Here is a 26,477-nt window from a genome sequence, read left to right on the forward strand (position 1 = left end):
TCACTTTTAAGCACCTCTAAACCGCCCCGAAGCCCCGGTAACATATCTAACACTCGACGCAAGTCCCGACACCCCGAAGTTCCCAAGAAAGCATTCTTTCCAGTCGAAGCGCTGTCCAAATCACCAGTTATCAAGTGAGTTCATACCCCCACATTTTCATATTTTTTTTTTTACAGTTTTAAGGGGTGAATACAAGTCTAACACAAAGATTTTGTGTTACATATGATTTCAAATAGTGTTAAAATGACATCAAGTCATCACAAATATTTCAAAATGTTTTAAATTCTTTAAAATGTTATACCAACTTATATTTTTCCCCAAAAATCATATATATATATATATATATATATATATATATATATATATATATATATATATATATATATATATATATATATATATATATAAGATTTAAAGTGCTTAAGACTGATAACTCGCTTTATGTCCCTTTTCTTGTTTGGATGTGGATTTGGGGTATCAGTTATTTGTCTGAATGTCGTTTAAATTTTAGTTAGATATAACTGTATATGTATATAAATATAAAGGTTATTTCATTTAGTTTCAATACTCTTTGTAACTTGTTGAGCAAGGGGTTGCATTCATGAACAATTAGTATCAATACAGAAAATACATATAAATTATAATAGGTATAATTTATGATTCAAGAACACTAATACACGAGTCAAGTATACACTAGTACATTGTTATACAATAACAAGGGTTGGATTCAAAACCACACAAGTGTGAATAATTTACAAATACATTTCAATAACACTAAACAAGAAACTTACTAACAATCATTTATTTCAGAATGATTGAGTTTTCATTGTTATTATACACGTAACATCTATATGCTTTTCTAAGAGTCAATATGTTCAGGTTGTTTGTACATTTAAACAACATAGTTAAAGTCCTGATATTATAACATGAATCTCCATCATAGGGATCGAAACAAATGTGTATAGATCTATATGGGATTGACAATCCCGCACTCAGACTGTTAGCTACAGTTGGGCTGTCATGCCTATGAGTGACAATTGTTATCAACATTACCGACGCCTCCAAAGCGTCGTATCAGGCCATCTAGTCATAGTATGGTTATAATAAACTCATGAAAAAGATATTAAACAATACAGTTAGTGTATAATCAACTAAACTTGAGTATATTTCAAAATACTAATTTTACAAATATACAATTTACAGTATTACATTACATTTTACAATAACAGCTGGTGGAACCAGACACAATCACTTTTACATGTTTTACAAAGGAATTCAAATACAGAATACTGGTTTACAAACGGAACGGTTTTATGGGATTAAAACTACTTTCATATGCAACAGAAAATCTAGAATTTTCAGGAACAATTTTACATATTCAAAGAACAGAAAACAAACTTTCAAACATAAAAACTTATGCACCCACTCAACTTTATGTTGATACTCTTTTTTTTCAAATTACTTGTATTCTCAGGGAATCGGTAGACAGGTACTCTCCGAGCTTTTGAGAAGACGGAGCTGTTTTGAGTCATGTCTTCTATATTTTGTATCAATTACTTTGATGTAAATATACTATGATTAAACACATGTATAAAATTTTACTTATTAATGCAGTGGTTGTTAGTACTTTGATTGCTATAAATGCATGTGTTGTGATACTACAAATAAAGTCATCCACCCCCGGACGTTTCCGTCGTCTGGTTTGGGGGTGTGACAACCGAGAACTCTAAAAGCTTATGAAAAGCAAAATATAAACCACAATTTATGACCTAACACAAATCTAGAAACATATTTACACCAGATGAAACTTTTAACAAACAAAACAAAGAGTAGAGTTTGAGAGGCGATATCGCTTTAGGGTTTTATTTTGGATCATTAGACTGGAAATAGGTTACATGTTCCTTGCCCAAAACTAATCAATGAAGAAGAGATGGCGGTGCAATATGGCAAGTGCTGGTGGTGGTACGTGACAAAGATGACAGAGCATGAGAAAGAAGAATATCTAAAAACGATGGAGGTAAGACTCGATGGTGGTAAAGCAGCGTTGGATGGCAGCGAGGTTGCTTTCGGTCGAGGGGAATGGTGAAAATGAGCTCTACCATGTAAAAATTTTCATTTCTCTTAACTTTGCCCTAAGTTTAGAGAGAGGATAATTAAGGATGGAGAAAAGAGCAGGCATATAAGTTTGAATGGGGTAGTGATAATATAACAATTTTTAGACCGATTCAAGCGGGTGAAAGTGAGGTTTGACCGATTCAAGTGGCTGAGGAATATTGATTCAACTTGACATTTTCCATTGTTGACCAAAATCTGATTCAAGATTTTTTAATGCATAAACTCATTGTACAAATAGCATTATGGCCATGTACCTCTTAATTTTCAGTCTTTGACTAAATTTTCATAATAAGTAGTAAGGATATATATATATTACTTTCGGTTTCAGTTTTTAGAATATTGACCGTATATATATATATATATATATATATATATATATATATATATATATATATATATATATATATATATATATATATATATATATATATATATATATATATATATATATATATCCTCAAATGTTGGTAGACATCTAAAAGAAACCTTTACAATAACTTTATGCATTATAAAATAAATAAATTTTATACGGTCAATATTCTAAAAACTGAAACCGAAACCGAAAGTAATAAGTATTTAAAATTGAAGTCCATAATTATAGCTTTTTATCTTCAACTCCCATAAAGCTCAAAGTTAAACGAGTATTTCTCACCCCAAGGGAATCGGTCATTATATATACTTTATATATCATCTTCATCCAATTTAGCAAGTTACCACATCCGGCCAATTCCGGCACCACGACCACCACCATCCTCTGCCTTCCTCCGCATAAGTCTCCATCATCGAACCCCCACTACAAGGATAAGCGATAAACACATCAGGGTTGCTCCAATTTGATAAAAATGGACACAAATCAGTCTAAAACATTAGCATCCACTTCAAATTTACGAGCCTGATCTTCTTTCTCCATCCCCTCATCATTCTCTCTCAAAAATCTGGGCAAAGGTAAAAGAAATGAAATTTTTACATCCTAGAGCTCCTTTGCACCATTCTCGTCGACCGTAAGCACACTCGCCATCATCCAACTTTACCCCTCTGCTGTCGGCTTCACTATCTACCTTTCAACCATCACCCACCACCGCATGAAAACCCTAAATTGGTCACCATCGTCTCATATAATCGATCCTTTCTTAACCCAAAACCCGAAAATGAGATTCTTACTTTCTTCGACATTCCACCTACATGCGTTTTCTCTATATCTCTCTGATTTTCATGGAAGAACATTGAGTAATACATATGATCGAAGCTCGAATTTTAAGATGATGGGTCACAATGAGCCAAGTTGATTTCCCTCCTGGTATGTTTCACTTTCCCGAATCTGATTTTAGTGAAAAGAGACCTAATGAATGTGTAATCATTGATCAATTTGAAGTTTAAATCATTCGATTGTCGCAGGAACATACCTTTATGTGTATTCAGTATGCTTAAATCTATGTCGGATCTTCATTGATTTGTAAGCTAAGTCATTGATCCTTTTAGTTGGTTGAATTCAAGCATTAGGTTTTAAGATTTAGGATGAAAAATATTTTATTTAAAGAAACTTGTAACTTTTTTGACAGAAGATAGCATCTGAGTAATGTATTGTAACTTTGTTAATCAAAGATAGTGTATTTGGTAAAAGCTTCTTATGTGTGTAGTGTGTGATATGTCTTTCTGGGTTTAGAACAATTGCTAATACTTCATCTCTGATCCTTTATAATTTATTTATTTTTTGTCAAATCTTGATGCGGATCTTTGGTTTGACCTTCTCCAAATTTGAGAACTTCCAAGAAGCTTGAAGCGGTATGTACAGTGTGAACATGTTAATGCCAGTTTTCTGTTTGGAATCTACCTTGGATTTCTTTTTGAAATATCCCACAGCTTATTTGACATTCACTTTCTTTGGATTCTTTATATAATTATATGTTTTCTGTTTGAAGTCTTAAATTAATTCTATTTCTTAATTTTATAGGATCTGAGACTAAAAGTAACATGGATTACACTAATCCAGGAACTCAAGCACAAGAAGGGCCATTTCTATTTGGAATCTGCCATGTAAGGTTTAGAACCTTGGTAAAAACACCAATTAAGTTGAGTTTTTTATTGATTTGGTTTTTTTAATGCTATTTTATTGATTTGGTTTTTTTAATGCTATTAGTTGTTGAATTGTTAATCAATTTGCCATATATGGAATATGTTTCAATGTGTTTATTGTGGTTGCTAAAGGCTTCATTCTGATTTTGTTAACTTTGTTGTATTATTTGATTTAAGTTTTATTCTCTTGAGTTGATTGGGAACCTTAAAAGCTTCTAATTACGTTTCAAATGTATTTTCATGTATAAGTATGATTTAAGTATATTTTTGACAAATCGTGTGAGTGACAAAAACGCTGCCTTTTCATGTTTTCCCTGTTTGTGAAATACCAGATATATCCTTGGATTGATGATCGTGTATCACTGTTTAGGGGCAGTTCCAGAATTATCTGAAAGTATTGATGTTTGACAAGGCATGGTGCACAAACATGACGTGTGTACTTGGGGGGACTACCGAGAATGAGAAAGAAATATATAAATATTGTGCCAACCAGACACTACAACGACACCCTTATAACACCACTCTCGGTCAACATCTTATTCCTCATATCCTATTAGGTCAACACTCCTTATATCTCCATACAATAGGTAACCCACTTACCATTAAACCTACCCGACTTAATTCCATGTCACTAAGCAAGTCAAAAGTCAAACTACTACATCACTACCTTTCAACCCCACTCCCTTTATTTACCATCTACCCCCCTTAAATTACCCCAAAATTACCCTTTAACCCCTTTTTCAATTAACTATTTTTTTCAGCAGTTGATATAACATTGCACTTTCATTTTTTGAAAAAACATATTATAGCAATGCCATCTAATAATATGCTAAAATAGCAACCAACTCCATTTTTTGTTTACTATAGCATCGTAATTTAGAAGTTGGTTGCTATTTTAAAGTATGATGTCCTAATAGTAGATGAGTGTGTGGAAAAAATTATATCTTTGTACTTTTACTATGTTTCTTTTCATGAACTTGCATTTATTCGTGTGTGTTAAGTAGGATCATTTGTGGCAATTTAGTAATTACATATCATGGGTTCATGAACCTTACCAATTGTATTTTAATCTATTTTCAATTAGAAGTTAAAGGATATTTGAAGAGTTCTAAAGAATAACAATATAATGACCATTCAATTTCATTATTGATTACAATTAATTATGTACATGGAACCTACCCGATAATTAAAAAAAATATTTGATTTTGTTGTAGTTTATTTTTTATTGATAGTTAACAATTTTTATATTAAATAAATAATATAAATTAACTTGTTTTTTTAACGGTGAACTTCAATATATGAAGCTATAGTATTTAATTTAAAACAAAAATAATATTGTAACTGTTAGAATTGACATAAATAATTTTTTTATTATAAACAGTAATTACTTAAATATAAATGACGCCACTAATCAATATAGACGTATAGTTAAAAATACATTTTAATTTTTTTAATTAACATCGACAAAATGTGGAACCATTTTTTTTTTAAATAATACTAATTAATGGTGCTTCTTTGACAATAAACCTAACTAAAAAAGCATTGGCAAAAAGTGATGTGCACATTTTAAAAAAAAAAATAAAGTATTGTTTTTTAGATGAAAGATAAAAAATTTAGTGATTTTTTTGTTGAAATTTCTCATATATTTTTCGAATTTCTATTAAAATATAAACTCATCTATTTTTTGTATTTTTTGAAAGTAAATTAGTTTTGTTTTTGAGAATTAATAATTAAAAATAAACATTTTAAATTAGAAGTATATTAAGGTCGGGATTGTAGGTAATAATCAGATGATGTGTTATAATAAGGTATTGTAAGATATATACAAATAACTTTTGATGTGTCTGTACATTTTAATCCTCTTTTTTCAAGTCCATACAAAAAAATATTATACAAATCAAATTAGATACAAAAGTTAATATATTTGACATATCATTTTTGTGTTAGTTGTGCTTGACATTAACCAAAAACACAAACCAAACCAGAGAGCCTAGGACTTTACCGCATGAGTTAGCCCATAAAAAAAAGTCTAACAAAAAAATTCAACGAACTATACATCAAACGTGGTGTATAAAGAAGTGTTGCACAATTAATAATACACAATTAACCATATGTTCGTATACATTTATAAAGAATCCTAACTTTTAATTTTAAATTTTTATTGATTTTGTTTCTGCTAACATGACTCTTATTGATAATTGTTTAGATGTAGAAAACTATTTGCACAAAAAAACTAATCGCCTCTAGAAACTAATTAATTTCTGAAAAAACAATTTGCACTCGTCGCTTGACGCGGGTAAACGGCTACTATATATATATATATATATATATATATATATATATATATATATATATATATATATATATATATATATATATATATATATATAGAGTAGGCGAATGTCCGCGCGTTGCGCAAAAACACCTATATAGTTGAAGTCTTTACAAATATATGTTTTTTTAAATATAACAATAACGTTGCTGTTAAATTTGATATAATAATTCGTATACTAAATTGATATAATATAATGATTATTTTGAATTATATGATAACATATACATCTATTATAACTACATAATGTCAATCGTTTGAATGACTTCTACCCGCGAGTTACTCGTGAATAAAATTAAAAATAATATATAGTTTAATTTTATTTATAGTTGTTGTTATTGTTAGTTAATTTTTTAAAACATATTTGCTTAATGTTTTTAATTTCTATTATTATAATTATTTAAAACATCAAATATTGTTTTTTGATTTTAAAGGTAACAATATAATTATTTATATAGAGTTATTTTTAACTATTATTATTATAAGTTATTTTAAGCTACTTACTTGAAAACTTTTAACAATTATAAAAATATTTTTAGGAAATATTTTAGTTAAATTGATATTACAATTTAGTTTTTGCATTTATCACTACAATTTATAACTTTAGAGTATCTACAAAATATTCTTTGGTTTTATAAGTGGAACTGAAATTGATATTTAAGTTGACACTCTTATGTTATATTTAAATTAACAATTTAAGTATTTTGTCAAAACTGTTCAAAAAATTTAGGTTTAAACTGATAATGGTTTACATACAACAACATTTTAAATCTAAAAAATTAAGTATAATATGTTAATAGTTAAAGACATAACTTTATAAGTAGAAGTAAATGTATTTTTTTTAAAATTGAAATTTAGTTTATTTATGATTATACTTTAGGTTTGATATTTATATAACCTTTTAACCAATTTATAATCATTATTAGAAAGACGCTACAATTTATCACTTTTAACTATTTACATAATATTTTTGGGGTTGTTTAAGTCAAACTAAAATTTATATTTAAGTTGACCTTGTAATGTTATACTTAAATTAATAATTTAAGTATTTTATACAAATTGTTCCAGAATTGTATATTTGAAATGATAATGGTTTATATCCAACAATATATTAAAACTAATTAATTAAGTATAAGATGTTAAAAGTTAACAAACAAAACTTTATAAGTAGAATTAAAGATATTATTTAATATTGAAATTTAGTTTATATGATTATATTTTTTGTTTGATATTTATTTAACCATATTAAACAACTTATAATTATTATTAGAAAGAAATTGAAAAGTCATGAAAGTTTTAAATGAATATGATGAAAGGAAAAATGAATGGGAGTTTCAAATGAATGTGATAAAAGGAAAAATGTTTCCTTTATAATGATATGATGATAATGATAATGATAAAGATATATATATATATATATATATCTTGATTCTTATTTGTGACAAATACCAAATAACACGAAAGTACTGTAAGTTTAGTAACAGAAAAACAACAAATCATGTATTCTAAAATTTGTATTCAATAAACATATTATACAGTTATAAAATCATACAAAAATAATACATATAACACAACACACACTTAATGTATTTGATATATAATAAAATTCTTATTTGTATGCAAAAAAAATCCTATTTCTTCAACCATATCAAACATATGAACTTGTAGGAAAGTAACGTTCTATTTTCATAACCAGAAATTTTCATTTTATTAAGGTAAAACTACCCAATTATAAAACCGTTTATTCCGAATGACATTTATTACAAACAAAAGTAATATAAATAACGCGAAATCTTCAATGTTGCTGACGTATGTGTACAATCCCACCTTCGCCTTCCCGCGATCAACAATAGAACCTGAAAACATAAACAACTAGTAAACATAATGCTTAGTGAGTTTCCCCCCAAAATACATCATACAACAAACACACTACCATGCATAACGGGCCCACAATCATCGGACTGGAATACCCTTGCCCAATCAGCCATCGGACTGGAATGCCAACATGTGACGGGTCAAATCAGTCATCAAATTGGAATACCCAGGGTTTGTTGTCCTGCCGCCTCAACCCAACCGCTCTTCCCGAGCCTCCGTACATATGGCTTGCAGCCGATCCACACCAGGTATCTTGGCCTATAGCACACAGTAGGACCGCCTCAACTGTAACGCTCGTAGATCCGGGCTAGTCAATTGAGAGATAATAGGGGTCGAAAATGACTTTTCGACAAAAGATTATTTATAATAAATAATATTAAACAAGCTGTAGAATATGTCTCAAGGGTTCCGTACATATAAAGAACGTCAAAATCCGAGTTATAACGAAGAAGTTATGGCTCGTCGAAGTTTTACGGCAAAACCGCCATGACACGGCGCGAAGTAAATAGTGAAGTTACGATAGAAGAGTTTTTGGCCTTGGTGATCTAAACAAAAGTCGTAGAATATGTTAACCTGAGAGTGTCCATAAAAAGAATGCCCAAATTTGACTTCGTATGAGGAAGTTATGATTTTTCTAAGATTTGGCTTACCAGTGCACGGCCCGAAACTCGAATTTTAGTTCGAATGGTTTTTGGCCTACGCGACCTAAATGAGAGTTGAAGATATCATTAATAGGAACTCAAAGGTAAAAAGATAGATGAAAACAGAGTCCGTATGAAGGAGTTACGAATTCTCCGCGGTCATTTAACAGTCTAATCTCCGCCTACTATTAAATTTATGATCGGTCGAGAATTGGCTGATGGAGTTAAAATGAAAGTTGTAGATATTATTTTTACCTACGCATGGATATAAAGAACGTCGAAAACGGAGATCGTATGCGAAATATATGGACGAAGCTTAGTCTCTACTCTTCGAGCGCGGCGAATTCGATACAGTTTTGTAAATCTGAGATAGAATGAGAATTAGCCAACAGTGTCTAAATGAAAGTTGTAGTAATCATAAATACCAACATGTGGATATAAATAACGTTGAAAACGAAGCTCGTGTGCGAAAGATATGGACGAAGCTTAATCTCTACTTTTCGAGCGCGGCGAATTCGAATACAGTTTTGTAAATATGAGATACAATAAGAATTAGCCGACAGGGTCTAAATGAAAGTTGGAGTACTCGTAAATACCAACGCGTGGATATAAATAACGTAGAAAATGGAGCTCGTACGCGGAAGATACGGACGAAGCTTAGAGGGTACTTTACTATAAAATTCCTATAAATAAGAGATGAACTCTTCATAATTTCTTCACACCATAAGTCTTTCTTTCTTTCTCTAACTTCTCTCTAACCTCCCTAAACCCCTCCCAAGTCTAGGGAACCTCCCTAGCACGAGAAGAAAGCCCTAGAGCGCCCGACTGCTCTGAGAAGAAAAGCTTTCGGCTCGGAAACGTTGCTCCAGCGAAGCCTGGTTTTTTAATAAAAAACCCGTTGTTTTGTCGAGGAAAATTGTTTTGAGATAACGAAGCGCTGTCTGAGTTCGAAATCACCACCTAATCAAGTGAGTGCATAGTCCCTTTCATGAACATGATTTTAATACAAGTATTAATTAAAGTATTAAATATATGTTAAAGAGTTAAATATTTGTTGAAGAGTTTATGTGTGAGTGCATAGTCCCTTTCATGAACATGATATTAATATAAGTATTAATTAAAGTATTAAATATATGTTAAAGAGTTAAATATTTGTTGAAGAGTTTATGTGTGAATGCATAGTCCCTTTCATGAACATGATTTTAATACAAGTATCGATTGAAGTATTAATTATATGTATATGTGCGAGTTAATTGATGTTGCCTGAAATACGTGTCAAAGAACATACCTGATTATATATGATTATTTAGGATAAAGAGTAAACCTAAATTAATTATGAGAAATATTGGGTAGTATTTTCTTACGAATACGAGTGAGTTATTCTCAGATAATAGAACTTTAGTATATGTCATTAATCTGGGAGCATGAATTAGACATAGTCATTGTCCCTACTCCGAGAGTATGGATTGGACATAGTCAACTATCATTAATCCGGGAGTATGGATTAAGACATAGTCAATTGTCCGTAGTTCGGGAGTATGGATTAAGACATAGTCAGTCGTCCTCAGTCCGGGAGTATGGATAGGACATAGTCATTCGTCGTTAATCCGGGAGAATGGATTTACACATAGATACTTGTCCCTAATCCGAGAGTATGGAATGGGCACAATTATTAATCCGAGAGCATGAATTAGATCCGAGAGTATGGGTTAAGTAAGAGGTAAAATTTAAGGTCCGAGAGTATGGATAGTCTCGTTGTAAGGATTAACGAGGTGGGGTAAGAGTTGCTTATATATATGTGGTGAAATTGTATATTTTGTGTGTTCTAAATTATATATATGATATAACATTGTGGGATTGAAATCCCTATGTACTCACCAGGTTTCCCAGCCTGACCCACTCCAGCTTATTTGTATCACATGTGTCTATATGAAGTTACATTACACTGAGAGATTAAGGAGATGTAAATCACTAGTGATAATGAATGTAAGTTTTGTTTATGCTTATGTTTTTGTATTGACGATGACATCCCAATGTTTTAAAATAAATAAAAAGTACATTTCTTCGGAAATGCTTTGATAACGTATTTATCATGTTTTTCTGGGAACAAATTCCACAACATTTTTATAAAAAGGGTAATCTGATTTTTATAAAGCATAAACAAAATCGGTATTTTCTGGCCGTGAAAATGGGGATGTCACATTAACCTCATCCACTTCCATATGTCGAAAAATAAACAAACAAGGATCAAGTAGGCACCTAATACTGGCAATACTACTCATACACTTGGCTACCTCCTACTAGATCTCTCACAACACATTGCTCCGCTACTAGCTAACCTCCATGGAATGTGTAACCATAAGTTTCCAAAGGTGAGATAGCCACCCGAACAAATGATCCTACTCTAGATCCACAACTAAACAAGAAACATGCAAGAAAGCCTACTCTGGAGCCACCCAAACAAATGATCATACTCTAGAGCCTACATGACTACGTACAGTCCTAAAGACACTCCACTAGACGATAATCTGCCTACTGGTACTCCAACCAGTATACCACTACTAGTATCACACTAGGATATATATATATATATATATATATATATATATATATATATATATATATATAACTCTAGTAGATCACTACAACATAGCAACATCTTATACACAATGATACGTGACTAACTCTACGAGTAATGCGTAACCATATGTGATGTAACCAATGGGGAGATAGACACCCAGACAAATGATCCTACTCTAAAGACACAACTAAACAAGGAACATGCAGGAAAACCTAGATCAAGAGTCCTCAGTCTATCCTACATGGCTACATACAGTCCCTACGGCATCCTCCTAATAAATGATAATCAAGCTAGTGGGTCGACTTGGTGCCTTCGACCCACGGGTACAGTGATGAGAACTCACCTGAAATAAAAAGCCCAAAATACTAAGACGCGCTTCCCTTTCTGCACTGCTCACTCCCGTGAATCCATTAATCACCAAAACCAAGTAAATTCTTAATCCACAGTCCAAAACCCCCAAGTTTGATGTAACAGCCCGAAAACCAGGTACCCTTCTATTTAGCCCCTTCATCTTTGTTATGTTGCCATTTAGGGTTTGCATGATAGGCGAGTACGCTGCACGTACTCGTGCGCTTCATTTGGACGCGTTCACCCTCAGGTACGCTGGGCGTACCCAAGGTTACGCGGGGCGTAACCGGTCCAGACCTAAAAACCCTAATTCATTCGGAGGGATATAAAAGGAATGTGTGGCTCGACTTCTCAGCCACCATCCCTCAGAAAGAAACCCTAAAGAGAGTGTGCATCCGTTCTTAGGCCATTTGTGAGTATTCTAAGCTTGGTGGTGCCTTTTCAAGGTAGCAAAGGAGAAGAGGAGCTCATTGGGAAGTCTAGAAGTGGTACTCAAGTGTGGATCTGAGCTTTGCAAGGGTTGAAGCTTCGTTATAAGGTAAAAAGCTCGGATCTTGTCCTATAGTTCTTGTAATATGCTTCAAGTACCATTTTCTAGGGTTTTAGTCCCAAAGGTGGAGACTTTTGAGCAAATGGTATCCATAAGCTTAGATCCTTCGTATTTCTGGTCTATTTGAGTTGTAGAGTCATAAAAATGTAATCTTGGTCGTGAATATTGCACCATGCATGAGATCTAGGTCCTTAAGTTGGAATAGAATGATGTTAAGAAGTGTTGGAGCCTTTACAGCCATGCCAAGGCTTAAAGGTCTCGACTTTATGGGTATAGACACATAAACAAAGCCGGATCTAGAAGTTGGAGTAATGACTTAACCGATTAAGACCAGAAATGATGTATGCTAAAGTCTGATGGTTATACTGGGCGTAACTTCCAGTACGCGCATCGTATTGGTTGGAGACCCCGATCCATGGGTTGGCGATGTACGCCCCGCGTACTCATAGGGTTGACTTTTGTTGACCTTTTTAGGGTTTTGCTCAACATGAAGACTTTGGGTCAAGGAGGGGTAAAATGGTCTTTTACCCTCTGAGGATGATGATAAGGGGTAAAGTTTAGTTGTGGAAGTCTTGATTATTAAATGATATTTTTTATGATTAGGCGAGGTAGAGTCGTCGTTGGGTTTTGGAGATAGCGAGTACGCGAGATCTTAGACTTTCCACGAGGTGAGTCTTCTCACTATACGTTACCTTGAGTGGTATTCTAGGTTGGCCAGAGGGTCTTATGTGCTATTTACGAGATTGTATGCTATGTGTTATTTGTATGCTGTATGACTATATAGACCGGACCGGAGGGTCCAACAATTCAGAACGGGCCAGAGGGCCCAATGAGCTATGACTGGACCAGAGGGTCCGACGAGCTGTGGGACTGGAGGGTCCCGCTGAGACATCTTGATAGGAGGGTCGGGTTTAGCCTCGAGTGGCATATTTGTGGTATGTGGTATTTTGGGAACTCACTAAGCATTATGCTTACAGTTGTTGTGTTTGATGTCTTAGGTACCAGCAAGGACCGTGAGAAGGCGACGGCTTGACTCGTACACACTCACACCGATGGAGTTCACATTTGAGAGATCTTGGGAATTTGTTTTGAAAACACTGTTGTTTCGGATTTGAAATTATGATATGATATACATTTTGTGGTTTTAAAAATTAAAATTCAATTGGAAATTTTACGTTGTTACAAGTTGGTATCAGAGCCTTGGTTTGAGGGATTCGGATGCACCTTCGGGCGTATTTGAACTCAAACCGAGGATTTGAGAAATTTTACAACCAAAACTGCAAATTTTCTAAAAAGAAAAAGAAGTTTTGGAAACGAGTATAGTGGATGGTGTGTACGGTCAGCCAGCGCCCGAACGGTGAATCCCCAAAATACCCTTACATTATATGTTATGAGTTATGAGATATTATTTTATGCATGATAGAGAGGCTAGATATTCCTATAAGGACTAGAGTGGCCTGATTTGTGATGCCTTAGCCTAGGAGATTACTGCTGCTATGAGATACTTTGAGAGTGAGTAGGTAGCAGTGAGGAGCTCACGAGAGGTCTACTGAGGGTAGCCAATGCATAGTGAGAGTAGAGTATTTACGACTTGGGATCCTAGGAGGAGGACTTGGATTGTATATTGATTCGATGTGGACAATAGTATTGGGCCCGTACTATTGAAAACACCGGATTGGTGCGCAGTCCAAGTAAGAATCCTTGGGATACTAGAAGTGAGGATGATTGAGTTATCGAGTGTGAGTATACTCGAGAGTATCCCTGATATTTCTTATGTTGTATTTTAGAGGTTGATCATGGTCGGGACACGCCATACCGCCAAGAGCAGTGGGGTGAGTGATGAGGAGATCCGTCGGATTATCCATGAGGAGGTGGCTGCTGCCATCAGAGCCGAGATTCCGGAGATGTTTGGGTCTATTAAGACCACACTGATCGAGACATTTGACGAGCGTTATGCTGCCTTGACTGATGCTGCTGTTGCTGCAGCCACAACAGCTGTTGCTGCTGCGAGACCCCAGGGTGGTGATTCGTTGCTGTACCGAGAGTTCAGCAACACGAAACCACCAGAGTTCGATGGTACTCAGGATCCGATCACCGCTATGAGGTGGATCTCAGACATAGAGGGGTGTTTCTATACGTGCTCGTGTCCGGAGCACTTGAGGGTGTGGTTCACACTCAACCAGCTTCGCTTGGGGGCGAAGGACCGGTGGAAGTTTGTAACCGCGAGCTATTCGACAGCTGAGCTAACTGCAGTGACCTGGGAGAGGTTTACTGCGATGTTTCGTGACGAGTATGTTCCCCAGGTGGAGAGGGAACGTTTAGCTCAGGAGTTTCTGATCCTCAAGCAGGGGACGGAGTCGGTGACAGTGATTACGAGGATGTTTCATGAGCGGGCGTTGTTTTGCCCGGAACTGGTGTCCACTGAGCAGGCTCACATGAGCCGTTATCTGAGTATATTGAGGAGGGACATCCGTGAGTTCGTGGCGAACTCAACTTACCAGACATTTGCCGAGCTCCAGGCAAATGCCCGGAAGAGGGAGATTGAGCTTGAGATACAGGCGAGGGAGGAGACCGAGTCTCAGAGGGGTGATCGACGACCGGCGCAGTCGCAGCCGGCCGCCAAGCGGGCAAAGCCCGCTGATTCGAGGACGGGTAGTTCGAGGGGCCGCACTTGTGGGAAGTGCGGCAAGAGCCATGATGGTCCGTGCAAGACTGGGGTGTACTACAAGTGTGGGAAGGAAGGACATTTCGCGAGGGATTGCCCTAAGGGGTTCTCGGTTTGCTTTCATTGCAACCAGACCGGCCATCGGAAGGCCGAGTGCCCCCAGCTTCAGAGGTCAGCGCAGGGATCTGCACCTACGGTTCGAGCTACTGAGACCCGGCCAGTGAAGGCCGAAGCACCGAAGGCTAGGGGGAGAGCCTTCCAGTTGACTGTGGAGGAGGTCCGCGCAGCACCTGACGTCGTGGCGGGTATGTAATCTCTATCTATTTTATGTTGAGTTTATGCTATTGTAATTGCTATATGTTATGCGTAGGTACTTTTCTTGTGAGTTCTGTACCTGCATTAGTTTTATTCGACTCGGGTGCGAGTCGGTCTTTCATATCTATGACTTTTAGTCGGCACATTAGTATTCCGAGAGAGGCGTTGAGTCGACCTCTACGGGTTTCCATAGCAGATGAGTGTGAGGTATGTGCTACCGAGGTGATACGTGGATGCGTGCTGGAGATCTTCAGGGTGGAGTTCCCGATTGATTTGATTCCGATTGCTATGGGGGATGTTTGTGTCATAGTAGGCATGGATTGGTTGAGCCGTTTCGGGGCTGTCATAGATTGCGAGCGTCAATTGGTGACGATCAGAGATCCTAGTGGGGGAGCGCTGACGGTTTATGGCGAGGGGACTCATGGTGGTTCGGTTTTCTGTTCGGCCGCTAGAGCAAGGCGGAGTTTGCAGCACGGCTGCAAGGGGTTTGTAGCCTATGTGACGGATGTACGAGAGGCCGATGGGAGGCCAAGTTCAGTGGATGAGGTGCCGATAGTGCGTGACTTTCCGGACGTGTTCCCTGAGGAGTTGTCGGGTGTGCCTCCCAAGAGGCAGGTGGAGTTTCGTATCGATTTGATTCCCGGAGCTGCGCCTATCGCTAAGGCGCCATATCGGCTAGCACCGCCAGAGATGCAGGAGTTATCCTCACAGCTGCAAGAGCTGTTGGGGAAAGGGTTCATCCATCCCAGTAGCTCTCCCTGGGGAGCGCCGATCCTTTTTGTCAAGAAAAAGGATGGTTCACACCGGATGTGCATTGATTACGGGGAGTTGAACAAGTTGACGGTCAAAAACCGTTATCCGTTACCGAGGATCGATGATCTATTCGATCAGTTGCAGGGGGCGTCTTGGTTCTCCAAGATTGACTTGAGGTCAGGATATCACCAGATGAGAGTTCGGGATGAGGATATCCAGAAGACGGCGTTTAGGACTCGTTACGGGCATTACGAGTTCGTGGTGATGCCATTCGGGCTCACCAATGCACCAACGGCGTTCATGGATCTCATGAACAGGGTGTGTAGGTCGATGTTGGATCGTTCGGTAATTGTATTCATTGATGACATCCTGGTGTATTCGAGGACCAGAGAGCAGCATGCGGAACATTTGAGGGAGCTCCTCGGAATTCTGAGATCGGAGAGGCTCTTCGCCAAATTCTCCAAGTGCGATTTTTGGTTATGGGAGGTCCAGTTCTTAGGGCATCTCGTTAACCAGAATGGGATATTGGTTAACCCAACCAAGATTGAGGCTGTGATGAGTTGGGAGGTGTCGAGGTCACCTACGGAGATCAGAAGCTTCTTAGGGCTGGCAGGCTACAATCGGAGATTTATCAGAGATTTCTCCAAGATCACCGTGCCACTTACCAAGTTGACCCGGAAGGGTGTTACCTTCTCATGGGGTCCAGAGCAGCAGACCTCGTTTGAGACCCTTCGCCAGAGATTGTGCGAAGCTCCCGTGCTCGCACTACCGGAAGGGATGGAGGATTTCGTGGTGTATTGTGATGCATCGATATTGGGGATGGGAGCGGTGTTGATGTAGAGAGCTCATGTGATCGCGTATGCAACGAGGCAGTTGAAGCCTCATGAGACGAGATATCCCACCCACGATCTGGAGTTAGGGGCTGTAGTGTTTGCCCTCAAAATCTGGCGTCACTATCTGTATGGGGTTCAGTGTACGATATACATTAACCACAAGAGCTTAAAGTACTTGATGGATCAGCCAAACCTGAATATGCGCCAGCGGAGATGGTTGGATGTGGTGAAGGATTATGATTGTGAGATCCTGTACCACCTGGGCAAGGCTAATGTCGTAGCCGACGCTTTGAGCCGTAGGTTGGAGAGCGCCCTGATCCGAGGCATTTGTATGAGGTTGACGGTGATGACTCCGGTATTGGACACCATCCGAGGGGCCCAGGCTGAGGCTGCGAGACCAGAAAACCGAAAGCGGGAGCGGGTTGTTGGGCAGGTGTCGGAGTTCGTTACCGATAGTCGGGGACTTATGACATTTCAGGGTCGGATTTGGGTACCGTTTGTGGGCGGGACGCGTACCATTTTGATGGAGGAGGCACATCGATCGAAGTTCTCGATCCATCTCGGGGCTACTAAGATGTATTTAGACCTAATGAAGGAGTATTGGTGTCCCTGTATGAAGAGGGATGTTGCTTGGTTCGTCGAGAGGTGCCTGACTTGTCACCAAGTTAAGGCCGAGCACCAGCGTTCGCATGGTAAGCTGCAACCGCTGGAGATTCCCGAGTGGAAGTGGGAACAGATTACCATGGATTTTATCACCAAATTGCCAAGGACTGCGAGAGGATTCGATGCAATTTGGGTGATTGTGGACAGGTTGACGAAGAGCGCTCATTTTCTTGCTATCAGTGAGAGCTCTTCTGCTAAGAGGTTGGCAAAATTGTATGTGAGGGAGGTGGTATCGCGGCATGGGGTTCCGATGTCGATTGTTTCAGATCGAGACGTGCGATTTACTTCCAGATTTTGGAAGAAGTTTCACGAGGAGTTAGGTACGAGGCTGCATTTCAGTACCGTATACCACCCGCAGACGGACGGACAGAGCGAGCGGACAATTCAGACGCTTGAGGATATGCTCCGAGCATGTGTTTTGGATTTTGGAGGGAGTTAGGACACCTATTTACCCTTAGCAGAGTTTTCGTACAACAACAGCCATCATTCGAGCACTGGTATGCCACCTTTTGAGTTGTTGTATGGGAGGAGGTGTCGCACCCCATCTACTGGGGAGAGGTGAGGCAACGAGTAATGGGTAGCACAGAGATTGTACTCCAGATGACCGAGCAGATACAGCAGGTCAGGCAGAGATTGTTGACCGCGCAGAGTCGCCAGAAGAGTTATGCGGACAGGCGTCGGTCCGAGCTCGAGTTTCAGGTTGGTGACCTTGTGCTCCTAAAGGTCTCTCCTTGGAAAGGAGTGATACGATTCAGGAAGAGGGGAAAGTTGGGACCCCGATATATTGGACCCTTCAGGGTAATTGCTAGGGTAGGCAGGGTAGCCTACCGGTTGGATCTACCTGCTGAGTTGGGACAGATCCACGACACCTTTCATGTCTCTCAGTTGAGGAAATGCATTGCCGACGAGTCGACAGTGGTGCCATTAGATGATATTCAGGTGGATGCAGGCCTGAACTATGTGGAGAGGCCAGTGGCGATCAGGGATCGAAAGGTTAAGGTTCTGAGGAACAAGGAAGTACCCTTGGTACAAGTGCAGTGGCAACATCGGAAGGGGTCCGAGCTGACATGGGAGTCCGAGGCTGAGATGCGGGATCAGTATCCGGAGTTGTTTTCGGTATGAGACTTCGGGGACGAAGTCTGGTTCTAGTGGGGGAAAATTGTAACAGCCCGAAAACCAGGTACCCTTTTATTTAGCCCCTTCATCTTTGTTATGTTGCCATTTAGGGTTTGCATGATAGGCGAATACGCTGCGCGTACTCGTGCGCTTCATTTGGACGCGTTCACCCTCAGGTACGCTGGGCGTACCCAAGGTTATGCGGGGCGTAACCGGTCCAGACCTAAAAACCCTAATTCATTCGGAGGGCTATAAAAGGAATGTGTGGCTCGACTTCTCAGCCACCATCCCTCAGAAAGAAACCCTAAAGAGAGTGTGCATCCGTTCTTAGGCCATTTGTGAGTATTCTAAGCTTGGTGGTGCCTTTTCAAGGTAGCAAAGGAGAAGAGGAGCTCATTGGGAAGTCTAGAAGTGGTACTCAAGTGTGGATCTGAGCTTTGCAAGGGTTGAAGCTTCGTTATAAGGTAAAAAGCTCGGATCTTGTCCTATAGTTCTTGTAATATGCTTCAAGTACCATTTTCTAGGGTTTTAGTCCCAAAGGTGGAGACTTTTGAGCAAATGGTATCCATAAGCTTAGATCCTTCGTATTTCTGGTCTATTTGAGTTGTAGAGTCATAAAAATGTAATCTTGGTCGTGAATATTGCACCATGCATGAGATCTAGGTCCTTAAGTTGGAATAGAATGATGTTAAGAAGTGTTGGAGCCTTTACAGCCATGCCAAGGCTTAAAGGTCTCGACTTTATGGGTATAGACACATAAACAAAGCCGGATCTAGAAGTTGGAGTAATGACTTAACCGATTAAGACCAGAAATGATGTATGCTAAAGTCTGATGGTTATACTGGGCGTAACTTCCAGTACGCGCATCGTATTGGTTGGAGACCCCGATCCATGGGTTGGCGATGTACGCCCCGCGTACTCATAGGGTTGACTTTTGTTGACCTTTTTAGGGTTTTGCTCAACATGAAGACTTTGGGTCAAGGAGGGGTAAAATGGTCTTTTACCCTCTGAGGATGATGATAAGGGGTAAAGTTTAGTTGTGGAAGTCTTGATTATTAAATGATATTTTTTATGATTAGGCGAGGTAGAGTCGTCGTTGGGTTTTGGAGATAGCGAGTACGCGAGATCTTAGACTTTCCACGAGGTGAGTCTTCTCACTATACGTTACCTTGAGTGGTATTCTAGGTTGGCCAGAGGGTCTTATGTGCTATTTACGAGATTGTATGCTATGTGTTATTTGTATGCTGTATGACTATATAGACCGGACCGGAGGGTCCAACAATTCAGAACGGGCCAGAGGGCCCAATGAGCTATGACTGGACCAGAGGGTCCGACGAGCTGCGGGACTGGAGGGTCCCGCTGAGACATCTTGATAGGAGGGTCGGGTTTAGCCTCGAGTGGCATATTTGTGGTATGTGGTATTTTGGGAACTCACTAAGCATTATGCTTACAGTTGTTGTGTTTGATGTCTCAGGTACCAGCGAGGACCGTGGGAAGGCGACGGCTTGACTCGTACACACTCACACCGATGGAGTTCACATTTGAGAGATCTTGGGAATTTGTTTTGAAAACACTGTTGTTTCGGATTTGAAATTATGATATGATATACATTTTGTGGTTTTAAAAATTAAAATTTAATTGGAAATTTTACGTTGTTACATTTGAGCTAAAGTCAATCTTGGTCAAAAATTTAACATTCAACGGAATTCAAAGAAAATCAAAGTCCGAGCTAAGCTGAGTATGCCCAATGTACTCCATTTGTACGCATCGCGGACGAGAATTAGACCCATTATGCATTGCGTACTCACCAGGTACGCTCATCGTACTTACGTCCCAAAACAAGTCCTTTATTCGGTGCTTAATCTCTTAAGACCTTTCATCCAACACTCATATCTAGTCCCAAATGACATTCTAAACCAAAAAGTTTCCAACTTTATGACCTTGCATGGCTAGGAAGGGTCCAAGTCCAAAACCCTAACTTATCATAAAGTTCTAAGCTTCATAATTCATGCATGAATGGAAAATCAACACCAAGATTGCATTTTTATGACTTAACACTCTCAAATACACTTGGAAATACACATCACAAGCTCTGGAACAACTCACACTCCAATGGATCAATTTGTGGGATAAAAAGGACATAACTTTAAGATATAAGCTAGATCTATCAATGGAGGTATAAAGTTACAAACTTTATACCTTCTGGAGATGAATGATGGATGAGAACTTCCAGATCTAAAGTTGTTTCAATCTTCCAAGCACTATCACCACCTTCTTCTTTCTTCAAAGGCACCCAAAAACACACTTTTTAGCTCACAATGCTCAAACTAGGGTTAGGGTTTCAGTGGAGGACATTGGACAGATAGAGACTGAGAATGGAAGAGGTTTGGAAGAGTTAAGGTGCTTAAATAGGGCTCAAAAATCCCAAATTTAGGGTTTGGGTTCTAATAGCGTACGCCTAGCGTACCAAATGGTATGGCCAACATACATTCTTGAAGGAGCGACTTTAAGATGCTGGTACACCCAACGTACTCCCCCCCCCCCCCTTCTATATTCAACACAATTTCAAACTACCAAAACTTCTTTGTTTTAATTCCGATTTTGGCATTCTTTATATGCATAGAAAGGTGTTGAAGATCCCCATAATCTAATCTAGTTATTTTGGACTAAAAAAAATTCTCAAATATAAAAATTTGTAATTCATGCAAGAAACTCAGTCTATGACTTTTCTGTTTTTACCCTTCGGCCCAATACAAAATTCAAGGGTTAGAACTTACAACCATTTCTATCACCTCCCAAAAGGTCTAAACTTTACCTCTTAAGGCCCAAAGCCTTTACACAATTGACTTCTAGTCCACGACCCTAAAATAAGAAATGACAAGAAATAGGATATTACAATTCTCCATCACTTAAATTAGATTTCATCCTCGAAATCCATTCTCACTTCCACTTCTTGATGTAACCCCTCGAGGGTCCTTCAAACCTAACTCCAAGATCTGATTCATCTTTATTGTAGCATCTTTAGCATTCGACCATCCCTCGACAATTCTACTAGCTCATAAATTTTTGGTGATACCACGCAGCCTGAAGAAAATGTCTCCATGCAACCTCCTTAAATCATGACAAAGGAACCTCTTCCCTACTTGGAACCTAACACAACCTCCGCACCAACCAAATTGACTAAAAATCCGCAGATTTTATCTGCCAAAACCTCCTCGGCCAAATGTCGTCATGCTAACCCGCACATAAGTGCACCATCGCAATGAAAACCAACTAGTCACATACTAAACTAGTAAAGGAAAATGGGTAAAGGGGTTTGACTGTTTCAATGATATGTACGTTGGGGTTTTACACGTTTGGGTTTAGAAGAAGAAGTCATACATTGTACCTTTTCTTTAGGATTAGATTAGTATTTTTATGCTTTTAGTTTGTTCCCATTGTCCCACGTGATGTATGTATGTAAGCTATATATAGGCTTTCTTTAATATGAATAGAGTAAGTTTTCTTTTCTGCAAGTTTAAAAGTACACCATTTATACTTCATATAAAAATGTCTTTTATTCTCTTCTCCAAGTTCAGATATATACGGGAGTTTATAGTGTGAGATTTGAGGATTTCTAACCAACATTTGGTATCAGAGAGGAGATCGATTGAAGAGGGGCTGATTTTAGATCAATAGGTTTTCTTTTATGTTCTAGGGATCAAAAGGGTAACGGAGACCAGTCGTGATTCGGCCAAAATTAGCGGGCATGTTAGCCCAGTTTGATCGAAGAATAAATTAGGAGGATCAAGAGCAACAAAAGGTGTTAACCAAAAGGTGTAAAAACAGCGGGTGAAAGGCAGCAAAAAGATATTTGCATGTAGCTCTGTCAAGCAATGATTTTTAGTTGATTATCGAACCCTGTGGTGAAAAAAATCGCAAGAATGGCTCCACCAAAGGATCAAACAGCGGCTATTGTCAAGGAGAGAAACACCATGACTCTTCAATATCTGGTATTGTCATCAACAAATTACACAATATGGTCTATGACGATGCAGGCTATCTTCAATGTTCATGGGGCGTGGGAGGCAATTGATCCGGGAGTTTGTAACACCCGTGTTTCGGGGCTAACAATTAGTAAGATGATATAATATTCAAGGCTAACCATTATAACCTATTTTGAAGTAATAAAGATGAAATATTTGAGTATTATGTGAATTTATGTTATTTATACTTGTTTATAATGATATAATAATTAAAGGATAAAAATAAGTGTAACAAATAAAGTTTTAAATAAACCCGATATCGATGAAGGAAGATGTAGTGGTCGTGACAAGGATTCCAGACGTATAAAGAACGCCGAAATCCGAATTATAACGAAGAATGTTATGGTATGTCGAATTTTCGTGACAGAACCGGCACGATGCTGCGTGATGTACATAAGTGAATTTACGATAGAGTGACTTTTAGCCCTAACAATCTAAAATAAATTTTTAGTATACGTTAAACCAAGAGCGTGCATAAAAAGAATACCCAAATCTGACTTCGTATGGGGAAGTTATGATTTTTCTAAGATTTGGCATAGAAGTGCACAGCCCGAAATTCGAATTTTGGATCGATCGGTTTTTGACCAACGCAACCTAAATGAGAATTGAAGATCTCATTATTAGTAGCGCAACGGTAAAAAGACAGACGAAAACGGACGTCGGATGAAGAAGTTATGAATTTTTAACGAACTTTTCCTGTCTCGGCCTGTTAGAAATATAACTTTAAAAAAAGTCAAAATCAGCCGACGGAGTCTAAACTAAAGTTGTAGAGTACGATCCCACCTACGTGCGGACATAAATAACGTCGAAAACGGAGCTCATATGTGAAAGTTGTGATTTTTAGAAGTCAGGAATGAGCTGTGCGATTTTGGGTGACGTGGCACACTGCCACGCCTGGTGTAACATCCCAAAAATACAGGGCCAAAATTTCATTTTTAATTAAGTTATTACATAAAACTATCAGTATAAAAACATTCATAATAATGTCTCATGTCAAAACCAAAGTGTCAATAATCAAAACATAGTATCATAAAACCATATCAGAGTGTAATCCCAAGGATCTCATATGCGGAAAACATAGTGTGATGCGATGCGACCAAGCCGGCTCCTTCCCTTTGAAACGGAGTACCTAAAACCAAAATTGTAAACCGTAAGCACGAAGCTTAGTGAGTTCCCCCATCATACCACATACCACATAATGCCTATCCCTCGGTATCTTTCAACCGGTATCTGTCTGGCATAACTAGGAGTTGGGCTCCCCTTCGGTATCTTTCAACCGGTAACCGGGAACTAACCTCCCCTTCGATATCTTTCAACCGGTAACCGGGAGCTAACCTCCCCTTCGGTATCTTTCAACCGGTATCTGGGGACTAACCTGTGACATCCCCATTTTCACGGCCAGAAAAGACCGATTTTGTTTATGCTTTATAAAAATCAGCGTACCTCTTTTAATAAAAATCCTGCGGAATTTTTTCCCAGTAAAACATGAGAAATACGTTATCAAAACATTTTCGCAGAAACGTATTTTATTCATTTTAAAATGTTTGGGATGTCATCATCAATATAGAAACATAAGCATAAACAGAACTTACATTTATTTACACTAGTGATCTACATCTCTTTAATCTCTCAGTGTAATGTGACTTCATATCAATGTGATATAAATAAACTGAGTGGGTCAGGTTGGGAAACCTGGTGAGTACATAGGGTTTTCAACCCACAATAATATAATTATTATGTTTAAACAATCAATCTAATTACCCATCCCCATTATCTTCTTTACTCTTAAGGATCTATCCTATGAGTCATCTATCCTGCATTTGTTTATTCTGAAGTCCCTTGCTTCCAGGGTTATAGGACTGACACTAAATCCATAGCTGCTAATGCTCGTTCGTAAAGCACTAATTCCATAGCTGCTATAGTTTATTCATTGGGTAATAAATCCATAGCTACTAGTGTTTATTTAATAGGTACTAAGTCCATAGCTACCAATTCCTAACAGGTACTAAGTCCATAGCTACCAGTGTTTATCTAGTAGGTACTAAGTCCATAGCTACCAATTCCTAACAGGTACTAAGTCCATAGCTACCAGTGTTTATCTAGTAGGTACTAAGTCCATAGCTACCAATTCCTAACAGGTACTAAGTCCATAGCTACCCGTGTTTGTCCAATAGGCACTGAGTTTATAGCTGTCAATGTTTACTCACATCATCTTTTATCTCTCATCATTCTTCTACCCATGTCATGCCCAACATATTTGTATATATAAAATATGTATACAGTTTAAATCATTTAAAACATGTATAAAAACGTTCATCCAGCATAGACAGCAAGTATTCAGATAATATGAACACAAAGCATGTAGTTTATATAAAATACTTCATATCTATGTGTAAGATGAAAGTAACTATGCACTCACTTGGAAGGTGGTGTCTCTGCACTCAAACAACGCTTCGTTACTTCTTAAAACAATTTCCCTCGACAAAACCTAGTATCAGTACCACTAGGGTTTAGTCTAATGTTAACCGCGACTAATTAATAGTCTAGCTATTATTATTATTATATAGGCATTAAACAACACCCTATATAACTCATAATAATAGCCCAAATAATTATTTTAAGGTCCTAATAACATTACTATATTGAAACACAAGCTATACTAAAGATAGGTTAGGCGTAGCTCACTTACAACGGGTTATCTCGAAAATCGGGCTTCGCTGGAGCAGCGTTCCCGAACCGAAAGACCCTTTTTCTTGGGACTCCGGGAGCCTCGGGGATTCCTTCGGGTGCTAGGGGGTTTTTCTAGACTTTAGGGGGCTTAAGGAGGCCTAGAGAGAGATTCTAGAGAGAGAAAGAGAAGTTGGAAGGTGTGAGAAATGAGGATGCCCCGGAACCCTTTTTATAGGCTAGAAATCACCAAAACTCGTCGAGTTTACCTCAATATCATCGAGTTTTATGGCCAGGTGTCACCATCTGGTGGCTAGCCTTGGGGAGGAAGCAACGGCTAGGATTGTGCCACGTCACCCGATTTCGCACAGCACCCTTCCGACTTAAAAAATCATAACTCTCGCATATGAGCTCCGTTTTTGACGTTCTTTATATCCACACGTAGGTAAAAACAAGATCTACAACTTTCATTTATACACCATCAGCTAATTCTCGACCGATCTTAAATTTAACAGAAGGAGGAGATTAGACTGCTAAATGACCGCAAAGAATTCGTAACTCCTTTATATGGACTCCGTTTTCGTCTATATTTTTACCAGTTAGTTCCTATTAATGAGATCTTCAACTCTCATTAAGATTGCGTAAGCTAAAAACCGCTCGAACTAAAATTCGAGTTTCGGGTCGTGCACTGCTATGCCAAATCTTAGAAAAATCATAACTTCCTCATACGAAGTCAGATTTGGGCGTTCTTTTTTGTCTGTTATCGGTTTAACGTATACTAAAACTTTGGTTTAGATCACTAAGGCTAAAAAGTACTCTATCGTAAATTCAGTATTTACATCTCTCGGTGCCGTGCCGTTTTTGCTGAAAAACTTCGACGGGCCATAACTTCTTCGTTATAACTCGGATTTTGGTGTTCTTTATA

The 26,477-nt window shown here is 38.2% G+C and overlaps 1 long non-coding RNA gene across 1 annotated transcript; it reads left to right on the forward strand.

The window, feature by feature from the left end:
- Window positions 1-2,740: 2,740 nt before the first annotated feature.
- Window positions 2,741-5,291, forward strand: LOC145069671 (uncharacterized). Its single transcript, XR_013689612.1, has 4 exons — window positions 2,741-3,412; window positions 3,511-3,897; window positions 4,067-4,149; window positions 4,521-5,291. It is a non-coding gene; the product is annotated as an uncharacterized LOC145069671 (long non-coding RNA).
- The last annotated feature ends 21,186 nt before the right edge of the window (window positions 5,292-26,477 follow it).

Source organism: Lactuca serriola, chromosome 8 (assembly GCF_051521515.1).
Source record: "Lactuca serriola cultivar US96UC23 chromosome 8, Lser_US96UC23_V15, whole genome shotgun sequence".
Classification (NCBI taxonomy): domain Eukaryota; kingdom Viridiplantae; phylum Streptophyta; class Magnoliopsida; order Asterales; family Asteraceae; genus Lactuca; species Lactuca serriola.